The sequence below is a fragment of the Chelonia mydas genome, chromosome 9 (assembly GCF_015237465.2).
Source record: "Chelonia mydas isolate rCheMyd1 chromosome 9, rCheMyd1.pri.v2, whole genome shotgun sequence".
Lineage (NCBI taxonomy): Eukaryota > Metazoa > Chordata > Testudines > Cheloniidae > Chelonia > Chelonia mydas.
Window position 1 is genome coordinate 73919996 of NC_057855.1, and position 22990 is coordinate 73942985.

Consider the following 22990-nt stretch of genomic DNA (forward strand, 5'->3'; position numbering starts at 1 on the left):
GCACATACAGATTTCAAGTCTGTGCATTTATAGATTTTGACACTGTGTTGATATGTCCTACTTTTCAGATGTCTGGCTCTGAGATTTGTGAAATTATTAAAAAAATAAAAAAAGAACAAGAGTTTTGGTGGTGTCCATTTTAGCTCTCAGTGGACAGCTGCCAAAACCATTGTCCCATTTGGTACCACTTGGCAGTGTCTGTAGAAAGGCTTGGATTTGAGATGCAAAGAATCAAAACACCCCTTTCACCTCAAAAGCTGTTCTATCCATGGCCATGCTTAAGCATATAGGTGAGGCAGGGAAACTTGCATTGCTACTGCCTTTGCTGTTCCGGATCTGTAGATGAGTAGAGGACTTCCAGTTTCAGGATAATCAGTCTGGCATCCTTCACCAGCATTAAAGCTTTCTGCAAAGCTCATCTTTCCATACAGACTTTCAGAATAGTGGTGGATTGATGGAGGAAGGCCCCAGTGGGTTTGTGGTGTGGTCGCTGGGATGAGTCAAGTTGGTTGTGACGGTTTTGTGAGGCCAGTAATTCATAATATGGTATTTTAAAATGCAGTTTTAAAATGGTTTACGAGGTGTTTGTACAATGCGAAGTGCTTAGAACTTGGAGCAGGCACTGTAACAGTCAAATAACAGTCACATTCTATTTTATGGTCTAGATATTGATGGCTCTTGTGCGGGCATCATGGGGGTATATGGGTGGGAAGAGCCCAGCAAGGAGAGCCCAGACCCATGTTTATGCAGTCATGCCAGGGCCTCCCACAATAGCAGTTTCTCTTTTTTGTGGGGAGCACATGCACACATTGCTCCTACTTCTTCACACTGCCAGGCAAATTGTGCCAAAGCGACTGTGTGGTGGTTGGACTCTGGGCCTCTACAGTAGCCTGCAGAGAGGGCCAGTGCACTGTGGGGAGTTGTGCCAGTTCGATGGATGATGCAGTTTGTGCACTAAGCGGCCTCAGGAGAGAATGCACTTGCTTGCAGTACAATCTCTCCTAGTGCCCTCTTGGGGTGGCATAGCTCCATGCTGCTCCCTATGCAGGGCTGTGGAATAAATGCCATGATCTAGCCCAAAGTAATATGAAAACTTCTACTGAAACATCTGACAGCACAATGAAGGTGTCTTAGTCACCTTTGTCCGGCTTTCCTCGTCCGTCCCTCCACAAACGCAAGTCGACGCCACACCATTCTGTTTTGTTTCCAGCACGTCCTTTCCATTTCTGGCCAAAGAGTTTTGTCATGGGATCGGCCCAGCACGTTGTGGGTCTACCCAGTGGTCGCTTGTGGTCTCTCAGGATCCAGTCACTGATGCGGGTTGCCCACCTATTGTCTTGCCTGTGAACTACATGACCCACGCATCTTCACTTTGCGTCATACATGGCCTGCACTACATCGGTCACCTCTGTACGTCTTCTGATCTCCTCATTGGGTATATGATCATGGAGCAATATTTTACACAAAATCCTACCTCCCTACCTCAGTGTTGGTGTGGGGATGAACAGGGTTTGACAACAAATTACCTCGGAGCGTATGCTCTGGCAGGTCTTACCAAGCCGAGAAGGTGTTGAGCTAGCATCTAGGGTCGTAGGGAGTCTGAATGTACCTCTATTACTCCAGGGCAACCCAGCCAAAGTGGAGGGGGGTACTACAGCTACAGGGCACAAGGGACAGCACCCTGAATGCACTGCTGCAAAATTCTTCTGCCAAATAAACCATACAAAGCAGAATAAACCAGGAAACTGAGCACAGAATCATGAGTCAGCATGACCAATGCTCACACCCCGGGGTAGCACAGGACAAAAACCGGAAAGTGGCTAGAAGAACAGCCCACTATTTATTGCAAGTCACAATACAAGAACACTATCATCTGATCCATACATCAATACTTATACGGAAGTCATAAAATCAATAAAAGCAGACATCATCGGGATATGAGAAAGAAGAACGAAAGACCTCATTGCACGATGGAAAAGCGGAGAGCAAATATTCATAGGAAGATCATTTGACAATAGGGCAAGAACTGGAAGTATTGGATTCATTGTCTTAGTAGCAAATTAAAAACAATTCTAACCAATTCTGCCAGATACAGGCTATGACCAGAAAATATGATGACAAATTGTGTAGCCCAGATCAGATTTTCTTTTGGCTAATTCTTTGCTCCTGTTGTCACATAAAGTGTCATTAGAAGTTGCATCATTCAGGCATTTTTAATGTATTCCTATCACTTGCATGATGCATTTTAGTAGGAATATTTTCACTGCAGCAAATACCATAAACAGTTTCCACACTACAGTATGTTATACTGACACCAGAATTGGTTCTTCTGATGCTTCATTTCTTTTATGCTGAAAATTCAGGACCAATTCAGCTTGGTTTTATGCATCATTAGAGATTTACAATTACTTTGCTATAGTTTCTTTCTGCAAGCCTATCTCTCATGGTTAATGCTATGGATGTCCTGTTGTGTAGAGGCTGGTGTTAGCTACCTTATAGCAATAAAGTGTTTGCGAAGGATTTAGAATTATGAGTGGCAAAATTCCCCATGCAGTGGCTGTAATACTGTTATCCCTTGCTGAGCTTGGGTTGAAATATTTCTTCATCTGTTCAAATTAGGAAAAATGCTGCTTTTTTAGGAGGTTTCAAGGCACTTCCATATCATTTTTGTTGAATTACTACAAGCAGAGATGAGAAAATTATGAAAAATTCCATTTGGGTTTCATGATATTTAAAATACAATGATGTTGTATTAGAATATGATAAACAGGAAGGCTGCCTCACTTTTTGACCTAACCGATTTTAAAGCAGGTAATTATTTAGGACCTAATATTTTTTTAATTTTTACTTATGTTGCTAAGTTGCATTGATTTCATAGTGTTTGGCATGTGTATAATAAGTGGTGAACCCTGTACATACTATAATTCACGCAACTCATGATCTATGTCAGTACAATACTGCATGGAAACAAACATGGATTAGAGAGAGGAATATGGGATTGATGTAAGGCCCATTAAAATCAATGGAAAGGCTTCAATTATTTTCAGTAGCCCTTAGATCACGCCCTAAATGAGCAAATTACAATTATGGAGCTTTCTATTAACATACCTGTATTATACATTAATTTAGTACCCTTTTGTATGCTTAGTTAGATTAACAGGTTGCCAGGAGCATCACCAGCAGTGTTTCCCAAGGCTTCAGTGCAAGGATTATGTAGTCAATCCACACATGGCTTAAATTGTAGAAAAAATGGACATAGTTATCAGGGAAGCTTTGACAACAAGGACAGATACACTATCTGGGATATTCCCTCAGAGATTCTTCTTCCATCTAATGAATGTACTCAGGTCAACAGTATAGGCCGCCAGACCTGGATGAAATTTGTAAAGCTTTTGAGGAAAATGTACACACCTCAGCCCTATGCAAGTCTTAAATAGACCATGTCATAAAAAAACCTGTTGATCTTGAATGACGTTAGAAAAAAGACATATTGAAAGTACTGGAGGGCAGTGTTTTGGAAGAGTGTGGAAGGTTGTATGGAGTTTTTAAATCCACTGTTATAACATAGTAATCTTTCTCCTTTTACACAGAATAACATGGATCCCAGTGAGAATGAACAGACCTGATTTACAAGATTCTGATACCTGCTAGTCATGTAAGTGTGTCAAAACGACACTCTTATCTGTTCTTTTTGAGTATCCTTTAATTAAACCATTTTGGAACATGGCTGAAAGAAAGACATCATGCTATCTGATTAAGTAACTCCAGTGATAAGCTGCCAGAAGCTGAAGAACCAGTTCCTTCAGTCGCTGCGAGCCTTCGGCAGCACTTCAGCGGCATGTCCTTCAGTCACTCTGGGTCTTCGGCAGCATACAAAAGGGTACTCCGAAGGCTCAGAGCGAGTGAAGGACCCGCTGCCTAAGTGCCGCCGAAGGCTCAGAGTGTCGCCAGGTGAGTAAAAATTCACAGGAGAGCCTCCCCAGCCAAGAGCTCAGGCAGGACGGACAGGACGGTCCCACAGGCCGCATGTGGCCTGCAGGCCGGTGTTTGCCCACCCCTTTAACAACCGGTTCTAAACCGGCTTCTAAATTTAACAACCTGTTCACGCGAACCGGTGTGAACCGGCTCCAGCTCACCACTGCTTATTTGACTATAATGTACAAGTATATTTCATAGAATATTCACAAATATACATGCCACACTCCCACTGAGTTCAATGCTTGGATGGTTTGCAGGGTCTGGTTCTTAATGAAATAAATGCTATTTCCTTCCTGCACTTTTATTTCTAGCTTTGCATAGTCGTTGTATTTGCTGTTACCTTACACAATTATATAATTTATGACCTACTTTTTTTGTTTGCTTGTCTTTTTTCCCCACGATGTTAAAATGTTCACTGACAATTTGGGTTCCTTTGTGTAGAGGTACAGAATCAGCCAGCAGAGAAAAATGTGCCTGTTCATCTATAAACTACCCATCAGTGAGTAGATACAGGCATTACATATTAGGAAAACAGATAAGATTATAGTGGAAAGTCTTTTATAAGCAGTGTTTTCAGCAAAGTGTGTCTCCAAAAGGCATCAATTCCCATGAAGATGTTAATGTCTTTGAATAGGCAATTCCAGGGTTGTTACAATACCCTTGGATTTACCACTTCTGAGGAGGATGGTTTTTCTGTCAGCATTATCGTAACCAGAGGCTATGATTTCGCCATCATTTCCAAGTCCACTTTGTTCATGGCCTAGCAGGTAATACACCAATTGGTAATCGTTTTGGTAATACACGAATTGCCCTAATACTATGAAAAACATTGTTCATGTGTTAACATTTGACTTCCCAACTGCTGGGTAAAATTGAGACCTGAAATAAACAGGTGCAACTCCCATGAAAGTCTCTGGGGCAAATGAACCCCCAAAGCTTCAGAGGTGGGGATCATTGTGTGGATCTTCTAGGGGGAAGGGCTGGAGCCCCTTTAAGTGAAGCTTACTTCACTTCCCTCTTGAGAGCCCACTTCTCATAGTTTGGGGGAGGGTAGTTGGCAGAAGTTCTGATGAAGCCCATTGGCTTCTGTGATCCAATGGGGAGGGCATAATAGACCTTATTCTGAGTTCTATGTGCCATTACACTCTGGACCAGCAGCTCCCACCCATGCAATTAGTGTAGTTGGATCTGTTGCAGGCATAGTGCTAATTAGCTTTTGGGGACTGGGAAGGAATTTTTCCCTCCCTGTAAGGTGGGGTTTTTTTTTGTCTGCCCCACAGGACAGAGACATGGGGGTTCAACAGGAGGTGACATCCAAGTTGTCTCACCTTGGCAGTGCAGGTACAGTACAGGTGCAATATAGTGCACGCAATTGTTCAATAATGGTCTGTTCCCTGATAAACCAGACTAGGAAGTGAATTTAGGGGAAGCTGGGGAAAGAGGTTGGGGGCTTTTAGTGTCTCTAGCCCTTTAATCATCATACTGTGGGCGGTGGGGTCCCAACAATATTCTGGCCACAGGTGTGGAAGGGGTAGCGGGCTGACGGCAGCCATCCATCAGGCAGAGTGTATTATTGAAAGAAGAAAGAGTGACCCATATCATACAAGTTATTGCCGGATAGTTCACAATAGAGTTAAATTAATAAGATTGTGGCCAGTTAAACCACATCCCTTGTGTCATCTTTCTTCCTGCATGTCCAGGACAATTCAGCAGTGGGATAAATAGTGCCATAAGTGACGGTTAGTGTATCAGTTTACCCCATCTTGTTTTGACCAGCCTTCCATCAAATGTAATGCATCAGTGATCACAGGAGTGCATTTTGAGAGCACTTTATTTTGCTGGGTGAGGTGGAAGCAGCTTACAATTGATTATTATGTTAAATACTTTGTTCTAGCAACAGAGAATTATGAGGAACTATAAAGTGCACCTCCCTTTGCACTTTTGGCTACTGTGGGAGCTGGGATGCTGAATAGGTGGACCTCTGGTCTGATCCAGTATGGCAGTTGCTATGTATCAGTCCTCTACAAGTCAATATACAATATAAATGAATACAACATAATGTTCAAGTGTACAAAGATACGAAAATACCTGTTATAACATGGTAATGTGGCTTCTAGAACAATAAAAAAAAACAGAACTTGAGACTGCCTGGCTTTAATGGAGCAGTTCCAGGAAGTGTTCTGAGTGTTTTCAACATCCCATAATTCAAGAGTAAAATTATAATTCCAATTACAATTTCAGCCATTTCTGGCCTTGAGAAACCTATGCTAATATTTATTATTATGTGATTGACCTATGATTTCTCCATCATTTACATTAGCAACCTAGGATATTCATAGTAACATCCTTTAAATCATGTAAGCAGAAGTTAACAGTGCACAGTGAAACCACACACTGCAGTTTATTTATTTAGCTAGTACAATCTATCTTGACAAGACAACCTTATGAAATGCATCATCTCATTTCCATAGGGTCTCTAGGGGACATCAGGCACATATGATCATATAATACATTTTCTATAATCTCACAAAATGAGTCAATTCAATCATAGGTACAAACAACAAAATAAAGTCAGTCTTTCAATACCAACGTTGACTGACATCATCTGTAAATGTCAGGAAAACTCTGACATGGATCTTTTACAACATGTATCACCCCTATACGTTTTTGGAAGGAATTCTGAGAAAAAAAAGGGGAATAAGAGTAATTTAATTTGCTTTAACCTCTTTCCTAATCTTGGAACTTCAATTTTAAATAAATTGATGACATCAATTTCTACAGTTTTATAGGAATTTAAGATAGAAATCGTTGATCTCTTTAGAGGGTTTTCTTGAATGTTATGAAAATACTATGCAAAAAATCTTTTCATTGCATGGCCATTTAAGTGAATGTGTCCTGCTTATGAATATCCAAAGGTAGAATCTGCCCCTCTGTTGCCTTCTTTCAAGCATGTCTCTTGCAAATGGCTGAGTGATACCGAATTAATAGTTTGCTTTTATTCTTCAGTAAATATGCTCTTCCAATAATCTTTATGAATAGATAAGTACTTCCTGAAAGTCTGGGATGTCCTTTCCATGGACCATGTTTCAGGGAAAGCGTATATACATGGAGTGTAGTGCAGACAGATGGTTGTTTTTGAAAATCAGAGTGTTACCTATCCCCACTGGCAATAATTAATAGTAATATTTCTAATACTAGACTTGTTTCATTCAGCACACTACATTTAGTCTGACATAACTGGTACCACCTGCTGTAAATACTATAATTTTTATTAACTCTAAAAACACTAATAAAAAAATCAAGAGAAACAAAAGCTCTTTTAGTCAGGAGAGGGAGGTTGTAAAAGTGGGTCTTTGTTGCTTAGTATAAATATTTTTTCACAGATTAGCATCCAGGTGAACTGACAGTGGGAGCATATAGAAATGAAGGTGGTCAGAGGAGGTGGCACTTGAATATACAAGTGAGGTTGCAAAATGAGTCTGGGGCGTCTCACATGACTTTAAAGATAGCAAAATGACTTGGATTTATCTTCTAGGTGAAGGGAGAAATGGAAAATGTTCCACATATCACATTATTGTTGTTATTTGTGGGAAAATTTCAGTCTTCCGTTTGGATTAATAGCACACCTCCTATTTGTGACACCCCCTCCCAACCCAGTTTTTCCCACTGGAGGGCTCACCAGTATATCTGTTAGAATCCCCTGTGAAAATTTGTCTAATCTGTAAATAAGGACCCATAAATGTGGCTGTAAAGGTGATTCTCTTTTGTGATTATTCTTTCTGGGTTAGGTTTAAAATGTGCATGCTGAGTTTTTGTAAACACCATAAGGTTAACTTTCATGAGGGGCATGGATGTTAAACTGGACAGCCCCCCTTAAGTCAACCTATAGTAAGTGGCATAGCTAAATCCTTCTGATTATTTAGTTGGATTTATAAAATACAATTTAAAAATGCCCACCCCTGGTTATGGGTGCCCTGCCATTACTTAGAATTACAGAACTCATGCAAATCCAAGCAGCTTTACCTGTAATTTAAAAACCAGAAGTCTTCAAACAAAATCCAATACCCCACATTGCCTTCAATCACTCCCCTCCCATCGGAACCCTCATCCTTCTCAAAAGCCAGGGAAATCAGGTGGGCCTTTTAGCTGGCCCTGAAAGTCAACAGGTTTGGGCTGTCTCAGACTATTTTGGACCAAGGGTGGGGAAGTGGTTCCAAAGCCGAGGGACCCCCAGAAAGAATGCCCTGCCATCAGCCTCCTCCCCATTAACCCGGCACAAAGCACTAAACATGAGATCTCTTTCTTAGATGTTAATCAAAGTAAACTAGTGAGGGCAGTACAGGACCATCTTTCTGAGCAGTGGTGCTAGATTATAATAATGAACAATTTATATAGCGCTGCACTTTACCAAGACAGAGCCAAATACGCACAGTGCGCTACCTCAGGAAGAGTTCTCATTGACCTGAAAGATAGCTTTTCCTGAAAAGAGAAGCTGGAGCAAGCTCATGGAGTAAAACGTTTCCCTTATCATGAGCAATCTAATCATAGGAGACTTATTAGCAATGTAGAAACTAATGTTTAGTCAGAAAAATAGACTTTCTGGAAGGATTGTTTTGTTGCAAAATGAGTTTTGCAGATAGAAATTGTGCCAAATCCAGTTGGCTGTGAGACTGTCTCCAAATGACTGTGAATGTTATGTTACCATCCTACTCATACCAGAATGAGTGCAATATATGTTGTGCTTTGCTTCCAAACTGTCCTTAGATTTTGTAAAACCTCTGGGGAAAGTCTGGCTTTTAATCCTTGCTTCTCAGCGCTTCCACTTCTCAGCTTCTTTCCACTCTCCCCTCTTGTCTTATTTTCCCCCTTTTCACTTTTAATAATATATTTTTAGAACAACATTCTTTTAACTGTAAATTCAGAGCTCTTACTCAATTTACATTTTTTAAAAAATGTGCTTAAAAATTTTGTAAACTAAAAACCGAAAGAACTTTACAGCAGTCTGTTACTGCCAAACATCCTGGCATTGTTGCCTGAAAATGAATGTCAATGAACCTAATAAGTTAATCGGACTCTGTCAGCCTCTTGGCATCTGTGAAAGCTACTGCCTAGATGTATACCCAAGAGGAAGAGAAGAAAGGGATGGGCGAATAAAAAAGCGTGAACAGTATCCAGATATGGAGTTCTTGTAATTGTTTTTGCTTTGTTTCTTTGGGCCAGATCATCAGCAGGTGTAAATTGTCACAGCTCCATTGACTTCACTTGAGAAATGACAAGGTACATCAGCTGGGGATCTCCCCTTTTCATGTTTTCTTTCTTTCATTCAACTATTAACTAAGAGTTGGTCTACCATCCAAGTTTAGGCCCCAGTCCCACAAGCACTGATTATCACACTGCGCTAAGAAGTTTGCTCTCTAAAATCATCACAGTAGGAGCATGTTTTACTCTAGTTGCATTTACATTTCTTTTAGTTTTACTTTTGCAACAATAGTGGAAAAAATATTAACAGAATGGAAACCTTTGCCAGCATGAACACCAGTAAATCAGTGACCCCAGGACTACATAAAGTCAATTGATACTATCATAAAAACAAACAAACAAACAAATGTGGATAAAATAAAGTATGCAAGAAACCAATAATGAATTATACCTAAACTTATCTCATTCATGTTGGACGATTGATTTAATTTGGGGGAGGAGGGATTGTGTAAGGGAGAAAAATGAAGCACGCATATCTCTAATGGGGCAGGAATCTTGCATTGTAACATCAGTGTTACTGGGAGGTGTTCAGATGCAATGGTGATGAATGTAATATAGGCAGAGATACATAGAGCTGGAATAGGATAATAGGTGACAACCATTTCTTGTTATTTCAGTTGATGGAACTGTCATCCCTAAGCACATTGTTGTAAACAGGAAAGGCTGGTATCTAAATGCACCCCTATTGCCAAGAAGGCTAATGGCATATTGGGCTGCATTAGTAGGAGCATTGCCAGCAGATCAAGGGCAATGATTATTCCCATCTATTCAGCACAGGTGAGGCCACATCTGGAGTACTGCATCCAGTTTTGGGCCCCCCACTACAGAAAGGATGTGGACAAATTGGAGAGAATCCAATGGAGGGCAACGAGAATGATTAGGGGGCTGACATACATGATTTATGAGGAGAGGCTGAGGGAACTGGGCTTATTTAGTCTGCAGAAGAGAAGAGTGAGGGGGGATTTGATAGCAGCCTTCAACTACCTGAAGGGGGGGTCCCAAAGAGGATGGAGCTCGGCTGTTCTCAGTGGCGGCAGATGACAGAACAAGGAGCAATGGTCTCAAGTTGCAGTGGGGGAGGTCTAAGTTGGATATTAGGAAAAAGGAATGGGTTACCTAGGGAGGTGGTGGAATCTCCATCCTTAGAGGTTTTTAAGGCCTGGCTTGACAAAGCCCTGGCTAGGATGATCTTTTGGGGTTGGTCCTGCTTTGAGCAGGGGTTTGGACTAGATGACCTCCTGAGGTCTCTTCCAACCCTAATTGTCTATGATTCTATGATAAAGCTCATGGAAGTCAATGGAAAGTCTCCCATTGACTCCTGGGGTTCAGATTAGGCCCAAAGTGAACATTCCTCATTCACATAGTTTACAGAGGGTCAATGCATAGAAACTGTAGCAAGTGTAGGATTGAATGGTCCCATGTCTGGCCAAGACCCACTCACTGTAGGGAGTGCATATTTGATGCTTTGTATTTGTGTCATGGAGGAGTACAAGTCCTCTGTTGTCCCCCCATCAGTGATACCTCAATACTGAGTTTAAAAGGTATTTTGCAATATCAGGATTGAGTCTTAACATAGGAAGTTGATGGCAGGAGACTCAGAACAGGACTGCTTTCTTTCCTTCTTACCTTTCCCCAGTATGCTACATGTCTCTGTGGACATTGCCGGCATATCGTGGTGCACTTCATTTATCAGTTTTGCTCTCTGAGCTGTTGTAAAGTGGATGAGAAATTCTGGAGACACTGTATTTGTTTTATGGGCAATGAATTTTCAATTTTCATGTAGTTTCCTATGTTTTTCATAGAAAAAAATGAGAGTTGGGTAAAGTTATGGCAGAGTCAAAATTTGAATGCTTATGTCTTTGGCAGCTTTCAGGCTGACCCTGCCAAATGCCCTGCTTTACACATTATCAGCCTATGCTTTTAACACAGAGGACTTCACTCACTCAAGCTCTGCTTGGGCACAGTGGAGAGAAGGAGCTGTAGTCAGGGAGTCAGTTGTGACCGATTCTCAGCTGGCTGGTCCTGGAGTTATGCTGGCAGAGATTCTCCCTACACAGGGGTATTCTCCCTTGACAATCTTTGGTCACTTTAGGTTCACTTTGCACCATGTAGAACATATAGCTTTTCCACACTTGCCGAAAATCTGTTCCAGAGAACTTAAACACAGATCACAAAGACAGATCTCCTACCGACACTTTATTTGCTGATACTCTAAAACCTAAATTTTGCTTGCCCCTGTCACTCTAGATGGGTAGTCTAACAAGAGCAATTGGTGGTGATGCTGTCATAGGGATTCAGCAAACCATCCCAATTCAGCAAAGCACTTAAGCATGTGCTGGAATTCATCTGACTTCAATAGGATTTAAGCATGTATGCTTTGTTGAATTGGGGCCATAGTAAGCTAGCTGCCTTCCCTGAGGTTTTCATGCTGGTATTCCCTTTTGAGATGTAAAGTACCTGAACTTTTACAAATTAGTTAGGTCATCTCCAGTTAACATGTATCAGTGCATAAAATTTCTTAATTATTACATTTTTAATTAAAATGCCCCCTCCCCTCCTTTCTTCTCTCCACCCTCCTCCTCTGCCCACACCTGCTGTTCTGATGCAAGTGTAACGCCGACAGACCCCTGTCGTCGTCAGGCAGGATCAAACCTGGGACCTCTGGAGCTTAGTGCATGAGCTAAAAGCCACCTGGCTGTTAGTTAAGGCTGTAGGGCAGACTCATTTTATCTCTCCAAGTGGCCTCGGTGCCACTTGGTGGGACAGAACACCACACCCAGAAGGTGTGTGGGTTATATACTTCCTCTAGCTGAGGAAGCGCGTCCCGAGCTTCAGAGCCTTCCCAGTTGAAATCCCGGACGAGCCCCCACTTGTAATGCTGACAGACCCCGGTCATCAGGATTGAACCTGGGACTTCCGGAGCTTAGTGCATGAGCCTCTACCATATGAGCTAAAAGCCAGCTGCCTGTTAGTTAAGGCTGTAGAGCAAATTTATTAATCTCTCTCTCTCTAAGTCGTCTCAGTGCCACTAGATGGGACAGAACGCCACACTCAGGAGGTATGTGGGTTACACAAGGATGAACATGCCTGCTCCACTACCATCCAGAATTAATGTTAACTTTGGACATTGTTAATTATTGCTCTCTTGCTCACTTCACTGAATGTTGTTCCTCTGAAAAGTCAGGTTGAACATGGTGTTGAATAATCAGACTATATTCCTTCCAAGACAACTTCTGGGCATGTTGATGAAACAATAAATGGCTAAAAATGTACTGTACATATGATAAAATACATTTGAATTATACCCTTATTGAAAAGTCTCCAGAATTTGATCAGAAATGACAACCTTTCTATAGGTGTTTTAAACTGTCCTATAGAATTTAATAGAGAGTTATTTCCCTTTTATAGAATTCTGTAGAATGTTTAAAAAAACATAGCAAATCTCTAATTCTTGTTTATATTCAGTAGGGTCTTTTTAGAGTATTTTCTATAAATTCCTGTGCTTTCATCCCTATTAAGGGATGAAAGATTTTTTCCATGAAGATGAAGTTCAAAACGACAACAAAATTCAAATGTGATTACATGATATTTATTGTAATAGAAGGGGCAACATTTACCTGAATCTCTATTCCTTGAGCATCCAAATCTTCCACTACTGTGGAAGAGTGCAAGATCAGGCCTTGAGCCAACAGGAAGTACAATTTTTTACAAGCAAATAAGGAAGCCAATATAACTCTGGACTGTGTGATAACATTCAGGAGATCAGGGCATTTTTCAGTCTTACCCAGCTCTTATAAATTAACGTGGAACCAATGTCTCCGTTTAACCAAAGGGAAACCCTAAAGCTGTGCTGGAATGAAACACAGCATTGTAACTCCTGATGATATGTCTAAACTTTGCATGTGTAAATAAATACAGACAGCTAATGTTATTTCCTAATTTTAGTTTGATGCAACCAATTACATTTTTCACATGCGTTAGTGATGTGTCATGTCAAGGAAACAAATTTACTTAGTGTGTAGTAACTGTTAATGAAGAAGTAAAACAAACATCATACCCAATCCACAATTATAATTGTGAGGTATTGTCTAGTAATAACTGGAAATAGACAAGCTGACGGATAATTTCTATCAATAGACTAAATTAAATGAATGAAAAATTAAAAGAGCATTACATGACTGACACAGATCTTTCACAGGTAAGGTGGACTTGGCCAAAGATTCAGGCAAATGGTTAAAAGTACTTTAAGCTCATTGTTGTGTGAAATTTAAAAATAGACATGACAGAATCAGATCTTTCCCCCACTGATCATACATTGCTACAAGTGCGGAGAAATCCTATAGAAGTCAATGGCAGTTTTGAAAATTCATTAAGTAACATTGGTATACAGATTCTGGAAATGCTACAGATAAATTGACTACTTGCCATCCTAGAGCTGTAACCAAAAGTCCCATATAAAACTAAATAGGAACATTTTGGACACCACATTGGATTTGTGAAAAGAAATCCTGTGTTGGTTGTTGTACTGATGAAACATGCTTAGCCTAGCTGGGTGGAAAATGCTGATTTGTTGCGAGTGAAACATTTATATAATACAATATAAAATTTGTAAAAAAAAAAGTCTATAGGAATGAAACATTTTGATTTTATCAGAACAAACCATTCAATTGATCTGAAATGAATTGCTTTGTGGGAAATTTTGAAATGTTTTGGTTTTGTTCCATTTTGGAAGTGAAAGAAGTCAAAGACACAGAATTTCCTCTGAAACAGAAAATCTAGTTCTAGCTTGGCTATAGGAAAACTAAAAGCAGAAAGTCTCAATATAGACAGAAAATCAAAAGCCATCACTCAGTGTTGATCTGAATACCCTTGTGATTGGCTGTACTCACTACCACAAAAGGATGGACTTAGAAAAGACGTAAGCCAAAAAAGTTTGGGTAAAAACAGAACTCGAAAAGAATATTGCAGAACCTTGATGGAAATCAGGAAACCATCTGCTCTCCGAGTCTAAGCTGTAGTTTCAGCTTCATTTCTGAGTGATGTATGTTTATACCAAATTAATAAAAAAATAAGTCTGTCTGAGTGAAGATGATCACATAATTGTTTGTTTTCCAATATTATACAGCAAAGTGAGAAACAAAACTAAAATTGAAAGTGATAAAGGGCTAGTTTAAAGGTAAAGAAGTGGAGAAAAAATCTTGGGGACATAATGTGAAAATCAGGAAAGTAGGAATAAAATGAGGAATTTAGGAGAACTATGTATTACAAAGGGCCAGGTGGGCCTTCACTTCTGCCTGTGTAAGCCTCATTGGTGTCCATGGAAATCATGCATGAATTTGAAGGTAGATATTGGTCCCATGGAATGAATTCCCAGGGAAGTCAATTGAAACAAAGTTCTATATCCTGCTATCATTTGGTACTCAGAACTTTCATTGAAGTCGGTGGGGATTAGGAGGGTCTCACTAACAGGAAATGGCCCAAACAGTGTAAAGGGGTTTAAGAGACACTTATCTTTGATCCTTTTGAGTGAGGGGATGATGAAAAAAAGCAGAGAGGATGGATTAAGAATACTAATAAAGGAAGATATTTTGGATGGGATAATGTTCTCCTAAAATGTCCTGGGTACTGAAAAGAAAAGAGAATGCACCATAGGCAGATATGGTATCAGCAAACACATTGCTCAGTGCAGCTCTCTCAGAACTGAGATTTTGCAAGGCAGGGGATAAAGGGTGCAGAGTAGGAAAACTCAGGAAAAAGGTGCTGCAGTGCTAACAAAATAGAACTATTGTGAAAAACAGTGGTTTCCTGTTGTAGCACTGACCAAGGAAACCAAGTCATAGAGGGTGGCCATCTCACAATGCTTTTATAAGAGAAACAAGGTGGGTGAGGTAATAAATTGGACCAACTTCTGTTGGTGAAAGAGACAAGCTTGAAAGCTCATCTCTTTCACCAACAAAAGTTGGTCCAATAAAACATATTACCTCACCCACCATGTCTCTCTAACATGGTGGGTCCAACACCCAGTACATTTTATACACACAATGAATTTTATACACACACAAGCAATAATAACCCACTTTTCAGCACAACAATGATAACTATAAGGAGGTGAAGAGTGAGGTGATGAAATTCTGAGTCTATTTGAGATGCTATTGAGTAGGAATCATGAGGTGAACTTACATGGTAGCGAGATTGTGTTGTTGGAAGACATGGAAACACGATAACTCAGATCCAGATTCTGCCACTCTTACTGATGTTGAGTTATCCTGCAAGTAGTCCCATTTGTGTCCCTCAGCTCGAATCGCTATCTTTCCCCATGCTTCCCCTTTACCTCTTTCCTTGTTCAGTCACCTTTGTATCATCTAAAGATAGAAGACACACTAGTTTAGGAATGGTTAAGGAACAGGAATCCTACTGGTTTATTCCTGTTTTCTGTAACTTTAAGGTTTTGCCCAGAGGGGATCCTCTGTGTTTTGAATCTGAATACCTTGTACAGTATTTTCCATCCTGATCTTACAGAGGTGATTCTTTTACCTTTTCTTTAATTAAAATTCTTTTTTTAAGAACCTGATTGATTTTTCATTGTTCTTAAGATCCAAGGGTTTGGGTCTGTGTTCACCTGTACAAATTGGTGAGGATTCTTATCAAGACTTCCCCAGGAAAGGGGGTGTAGGGCTTGGGGGATATTTTGGGGAAAGACGTCTCCAAGTGGGCTCTTTCCCTGTTCTTTGTTTAACACGCTTGGTGGTGGCAGCATACTGTTCAAGGACATGGAAAAGTTTGTACCTTGGGGAAGTTTTTAACCTAACCTGCTAAGAATAAGCTTAGGGGGTCTTTCATGCTGGTCCCCACATCTGTACCTGAGTGTTCAGAGTGGGGAAGGAACCCTGACAATGCCTTAAAATACAGCAGAATGTATCTCTGTCTACAAGATCTTGGCACAATTGGCAAAAGTACTGCGAGACTTAAGTACCTTTGTATATAAAGTACAGATGCTGAAGACTTCAGGGAACTTGTGGAGTGTACAGTTTCAGTGCAGCAAACACCTAGCAGAGACTACTTTCCAACCAAAAGGGACCTAATATTTTGTGTTATTTCTGATTCACGAGTGATGTTTGGTCTGAACACAGAAGCAGAGCTAAAGAAGGAGCATGATATTGCCTGCAGCATCCGACAGAGTTTATGGCACAAAACGTTTGTCAGAGTGCCAAAGGGAGTGATGAAAGAGGAACAGCCTGTGACATATCAGCCATAGCAGGATCACTCACATCACCAGCTATTCTTTAGTATCTGCAGTTAGAAGTGTGTACATCCTCTCAAACTGGGCTGGGGCAAGCATTGATCTGAGCTAAAACAGTCTGGATAGAAAGCTGGAACCTAACAGCAATAGTATTCCTTCCAACTCTCACAGGATCCCACCGCCACAGGCAAACACCATTTACTGGAGCGCTAACATAAGAGCACGTTGTGCTGCATGATCCATCCTCTGAGATGCTCCTACTTCTGAGATTGAGATAATTTGCATTCGCATTAGAGTGACTAGGAGAAGCAAAGTAGTGGGGCAAGTGTCCAACCTTTGCCAGAGCACATTTGTAGTAAGAAAACATATCAGCATTTGTGATGTGTTTTATTGCAATTTCGAATTTTTGCAATTTTTCTTTAGAAATGGAAAACAATTCTATGGCATCCTCTATACCCTTTTAAGGTAACATACAATGAAAATGGAATCACACAGTAGAGAGTTCACAGCTGCAGAAGGATGGTAAATAGCAGAGGCTTCTGACATGGATGAGATTCTGCTGTCACCGAACAGGAAGAGTGTTATAGTGAAACTATTGATCAAACACCAGCGTTATGCTTTATGGGAGCTCAAGAAACTAACTGTAGAATTTTTTGGACACAAATCAAGAAATAGAGACCATGTAGAAATGAGATAACATAAAAGCAACCAAGTGACTGAAAAGATCAGAAGGAAAAGTATGATGAAACTGACAAAAATGATTTAATGGTATTCAGGTGGAATTTTTTGTTAGTTCTTTCCAGTCATTTCTCAGCTCAAATTTTAATTTTTAAGTGAAATTTCATGAAATCAATATTTTTGTACCAAAAACCAGTAAGATTTTAAATTGTGCCCATTTTCAAATCAAATTTCAGAATTTTGCATTGTGCACTCATAATAGCCTTATTATCAACCAAACGTGTATAATTCTGTTTTTTTTTCCCCATTTGACTGTTTTTGTAAGACAAACCATTTTTGAACATTTGGAACACAGTGCAAAATATTTTGATTTACGATGTTTTAGAATATAAAGGAGTTTTTGACTCTTTGCAGTAGTTGTATTAAGGTGTAATTGAGCAACACAATAGTTGGAGTGAGTGGCAAATAGCATATATAGGTCATGATTCTGAAAAGAGTTACAGGCATACTTAAAAGGGACGTAGTTTTTTATTGAAATGTCCTGATGATAGAAAGTGTCAGGTAAGTTGTCACAGATGATAATGGCACAAGAGTAAAGGTGATGGTGCTGTTTGTGATATGGACGGTTGACCACCAGCAACTGAACTAATAACAATGCATGTCATATAGGCCACAGAGCAGCGTAGTGAGTACTAGAGGAGAAATCCTGGCCCCCCACTGAAGTCCATGGGGCCAGGATTTCACCATCGGTCAGTAGTCACTACTGACCTGGAAAACATTCAAATCAATGATGTCAAGGTGAAAAAACTTCTAACCCCATAACCAACCCTGTGACTAACCCAGCTTCCCAAATTTTGCTCATTGATGTACATAACCACTGAAAATTGTTTATCTTCTGTATTTCCATTTCCATGGCAAATGTATACATTATATTTTAATATATTGTTCCCCAAAAGAAAGATTTAAATATTTGTAAAAAGAGACAAGCCATCTGAAGAAGACATTGGTGTGATGTTATGTTCTAAATGTGATTTGTTTTATAAATAAATTTGCATAAAAATATCTATCCCTGGATGTCATAGTTCTAGTTTATCTTTAATTCAGATGCTCACGAAATGTAAATTATTTTTACAGCTAAATAAAAGCTATACAAAGCTGCCAGGAAAGAATAATGAGACGCACATTGTGCCATGCAGTCATGATAAATCCAGCAGCACCATGGTTACAGTCAAAACGTAAGGCCCCCCAGCAACTAGGGAATATGAGCACATATAGATTTCTTTGACTAGCTTTAGCAAACTAATCTTAACTGGAGAAGCATGTCACGCATGACATTAGTTCAGCAGCAGAAAATATTTACCTAAAAGCTTGACAGTCACCCAATATGTGGAGTAACTGCTGGTATTTATATAAAGCTTTTATTATGGAATAAAAGCATCAGTGTGTTTTGGGCTTTATTCTGCCTGTGCGTGTGCGTGCGTGTGTATTAGAGAGAGAGAAATAATGATATCAGTATTCTTTTAGCATGGTAAGGTTTACAACAGCTATTGGTGAGAATATTGATGTTAGGATAAAAAAGCTTATGAAATATGAAGTGATCCTCAGGGTGGCAATGACATGCTTTTATTTTATTTTCTCTACTTGTGTGCTGGCGTCTAGCTTCTTCGGAGGCAAACAACTCACAGTGAGAAAATGTGGTTGTATCTTCTTTAGCATTGGACGTCTCATGTTACGTTAAAAAAAAAGGTACTTCGCAAAAATGCAATGGCTGTGGACTGTGTCCTGCACTCCCATACATCTGTGTCAATCCAAAATAACTCAGTTAACTTCAGTGGAGTCGCTCTGGATGGAGGCTGGTATAACTGCGATTAGAATTTGGCACTCCCTCTAAGGAGAAGTTAAATTCTGGCTGCCTCTACAGATACAGGAATATAGATGTGACACGGAGACCCACTGGTGATTCACTACTCTGAGAATAACTCTTACCAGGCCTGACATACTCACTACACCTAACACACTGATGTCATGATATATACTCAAAAGGTGTCATGTACTATGCCATTGGAACACTAATAAATCACTGATCATTACTATCCTTGTGTGATGGATGTATGGTCAATCCACAAAGGATTATACCGACATGCCGGAATTATGATTAAAAAGTGTTTAAACCAGGCATGTGAAGAGGAGTTGATATACATTTTTTTTTCAGATAAAGAAATGTGGTTCTGCCTGCTTAAATGTCTCCCCCAAGTAAATTGAGCAAGGTGTGACCAAAGACAAAGAAAAACACATTTGCATGCCAGGCAAACAAAGCTATCAGGAGAGCAAGTGAGGGAAAAGTGATTATTGAACACTCTCAACGGGGGATGGATACTTCACCCCCAAGAAGCCATCCTGCCTCTTGATGCAGGGTCATTGAACTTTGAGAGAGAGATTTTGCAAAGGCTTACTGGACTATAAAGAGAGACCAAACCTGAAGAAGAGCTCTGTGTAAGCACAAACGCTAGTTTCTTTCACCAAGAGAAGTTGGGCCAATTAAAAAAAATTACCTCACTCACCTTGTATCTATACAGAGAGGGGCAGAGAGCTACTCAGTTACCCTTCACCTGGGGAGACAAAAACTTGGACTTTCTGGGGATTCAGACTAAGAGCTAGTCTTCCATTACTGGAAAAGAAAAGCTGGTGAGTAAACTACCTTGAACAAAGACTGTAGCTTGCTAAGTTAGGTCTTTAACCGTTAGAAATTGTATATTTACTTTTGTTTGTTTGTAACCTTTTCTATCTTTATCACTTATACATGAACTCACATAAAAACTCTCTTTCTGATCGAATCAACTTGGTTTACATTTTATCTAAACCAGCCTAGTGCTTTGATTCAATTGATGTGATTGTTAACTCCAGTCAAGGCAACAAGCTGCTGTTCCTATTTCTTTGAAGGAGCAGTGAACTTAATACCTTCTGGGAGTGTTCCAGGAGAGGGTTGGACACTGCAGGGAGACAATTTAGGGGGAATTCAGGACTGGGGGTGTTGGGGTCACTCTGCAGACAGTAACTGGGTGCTGGAAGCCTGGGCATGACCTGCATGCTTGTATGTTGCCTGTTGGGGTCTGTGCTTTGAGCCACAGCAGCAGAGCATTTAAGGCAAGCAGAGTTACAGGGCATGTTGTGACAAAACCTCTTACTGATCTGGGTTAAACTCCAAAATGTCACAGGGGAGACCCAAACAAAATGCCTGTTTTGTTTTTTGTTCATTGACCCACGGATGCCAATTGTCAGCATCACCCCACTTTGCCACCCAAATACTTTTTGTGTGAAGACGGCTATTGTAGGTAACAGTGGTGATGGTACTTCTTCTCTAGGTCTCCAGCAGGAAACCCAAACCTCTCCACCAAGAAAAAGAGAGGCAACACTGGGTACCAATACTCTAACCATGTTGATGAAATTCATAGTACTTTATAATTTGATTTAAATACCTAAATACATATTGTTAGCATTTCCAGGTATGATCTCCAATTTTGATTTCAAACAGGTTCTTTAGAATAAAGAATTCTATTGTTTTATTTTGAATTAGTTTGCTGTAAATATTACACTAAGGAAATGATCACTAGAAGTAGTCATTAAAATCCAAAGATGGCTAGATAATTATGGGGCAAGGGGCCCTAAGGAACTTCAGCTGATATTAATTGAGACATACACTTGTCCAGATAAAATGCATGGTGAATAGACAAAACACCCTTACTGGGTTAACAGTCGTAAGGGGTAAATTCATGGATGTAAAAAATGAGGGCAGAATTTGGTCAAGATGTTTCATTTACAGGATTCAGTGTAATTGCGCAAGAGTGCAGATAGGACTGTTCATTCCCTGAGCTGTGCTCTACCAGGGATGCCTCTGGCTGAGTTTCCCAAAAAGTAAAACTGCTTGACTGATGTGGTCATCTTTAGCAGATTCAAGTACCCTCAGTTGCCCTGTTCTTAACAGGAAAAAAATAAAAACAAAACCTGCATACACAATGATGACTGTTCCCTGCCTTGACTGCATGGGTGCTACAGTGCTGCCTTAAACAAACTAAGCACTCAGGCCAAGGTGCTCCAAAAAATTGTGGGTCCTGCAGAGCCCAAGAAATAGGAGCATCTGAAGAGTCTTTGCAAAAGAAGGAGCACAAAAAAAATAGGGCCTGGCTATTCAGTGCAGCCACAATGCCTCTGCAAGCAGCATGTTTGCATGGGATATTTGGGAGGAAGTAGTCACACAACATTTCTGTCTCCCAGTAGCTTTTGGAATCACATATTTTCTTTGAAGCTGTGGCAGCCCATATACAGTACCTTGCTGTGTCGGCTATCTTTATTGTTTCTGATGTTGCCAGTGACCACATTGTGATCAACTCACTAATCTGAACTCTCCCTATGGCCTTCTGGCTACTTGTGCATTGTCTTCCCTTTGCAGTAGTTCCTGAATTTTGCAGAGCCTCTTAGGTCCTGGTCCCTAGCTTTCATTTGGGTCAATGGTTGTACGAGCTTCCTTCTCCCCTTGCTTTCAGACACTCATTTTACTGGTGGAAAACAGTGGCGTGTACAACAGACAAACTAAAACATGAAGGGAAAAAAAGGAGAGAAGGAGAGTGTGTGCAACCCAGCATAGAAGATAAATGTATCTTCTTCTTGTTATTGGAGCACTCAGAGGCTGCAGTCTAAATAGATATGACATGACACAGTGCTTGCCCCAAAGAGTTAGTTGTGTCCACATTCACACAGCTGATAAAAAGGTAATTGGGGAAAAACGGTCTACATGTTTTCACACTGTTCTCCAGGGAAGGGTTTTTGAATTGCCATGTATCTGGTATGTGTGATGTGTCTATTTTAACCTGTCCTGACTTTTTTCCATTTTGATTAAACAGGGGGAAATAGAAGCCAGACACTTACATTCAGATGATACTAATGGCCAGTTTCTAAATATTACATGAACAGGGATGAATCCTGAAGGGTGCTGAGATTCCTGTTAGGTGCTGAGTGCCCTCAGCTCCCATTGACTTCTGTAGGAGTTGAGGGTTCTCAGCAGCTTGCAGGATTAAGCCTGGGAGCCCCAATTTAGTAAAGCATAAAAGCAGCTGTTACTTTTAAATAGGGTCATTGAACTTTGAGAGAGAGATTTTTCAAAGGTTTACTGGACTATAAAGAGAGACCAGACCTGAAGAAGAGCTCTGTGTAAGCACAAACGCTAGTTTCTTTCACCAAGAGAAGCTGGGCCAATAAAAAAAAATTACCTCACCCACCTTGTATCTATACAGAGAGGGGCAGAGAGCTACATATTTAAGCACATATTTAAAGTTAAGCCCATGCTTAAGTGCTTTGCAGAATTGGGTCATCAAGCACATGTGGGAGTAGTCCCATCGACTCCAGTGGACCATGCATCTGCTTAAAGTTAAGTGTGTGCTTAAGCTCTTAGCCAGGTTGAGTCCAGAATGCACATCTCCCATGTATGTCAAACATCCTCTGCTCTGCTTATTTTGTAAAGTGCATCAGGCTTCAAGAGCTCAGTTCTGTTCTTTGGAGATATTCTGCCTCTCACTTTTAACTTTAAAATGTGAAAATTGTCACTTTAAAAATGTGTATCTAGCTATTTATCTATTGAAGTCATCATAGCATTGAAAAATGTAAGAGCAGTAAACCTCTTGGCCTTTTAATATTTTATATCTACAACGGCCAATCATTTAAATAGAACCAAACAATGCTGTTTAGAAACATTGGAAAAAGAAGAATCACGCTCAGCTGATGGCTCGTATGACAAGGTGCTGCTCAGAGTGAATTTTTATGCTTGAATTATAAACCCTTGAA

General features: G+C 40.2%; 1 long non-coding RNA gene across 8 annotated transcripts in view; it reads left to right on the forward strand.

The window, feature by feature from the left end:
• Positions 1–22990, forward strand: part of LOC119567118 — a 155656-nt gene that overhangs the window by 104878 nt on the left and 27788 nt on the right. For all 8 annotated transcript variants that reach the window (XR_005226894.2, XR_006283801.1, XR_005226893.2 and 5 more), the window contains one exon: positions 3591–3655. This is a non-coding gene — a long non-coding RNA (uncharacterized LOC119567118). The remainder of the gene's footprint in view (positions 1–3590; positions 3656–22990) is intronic.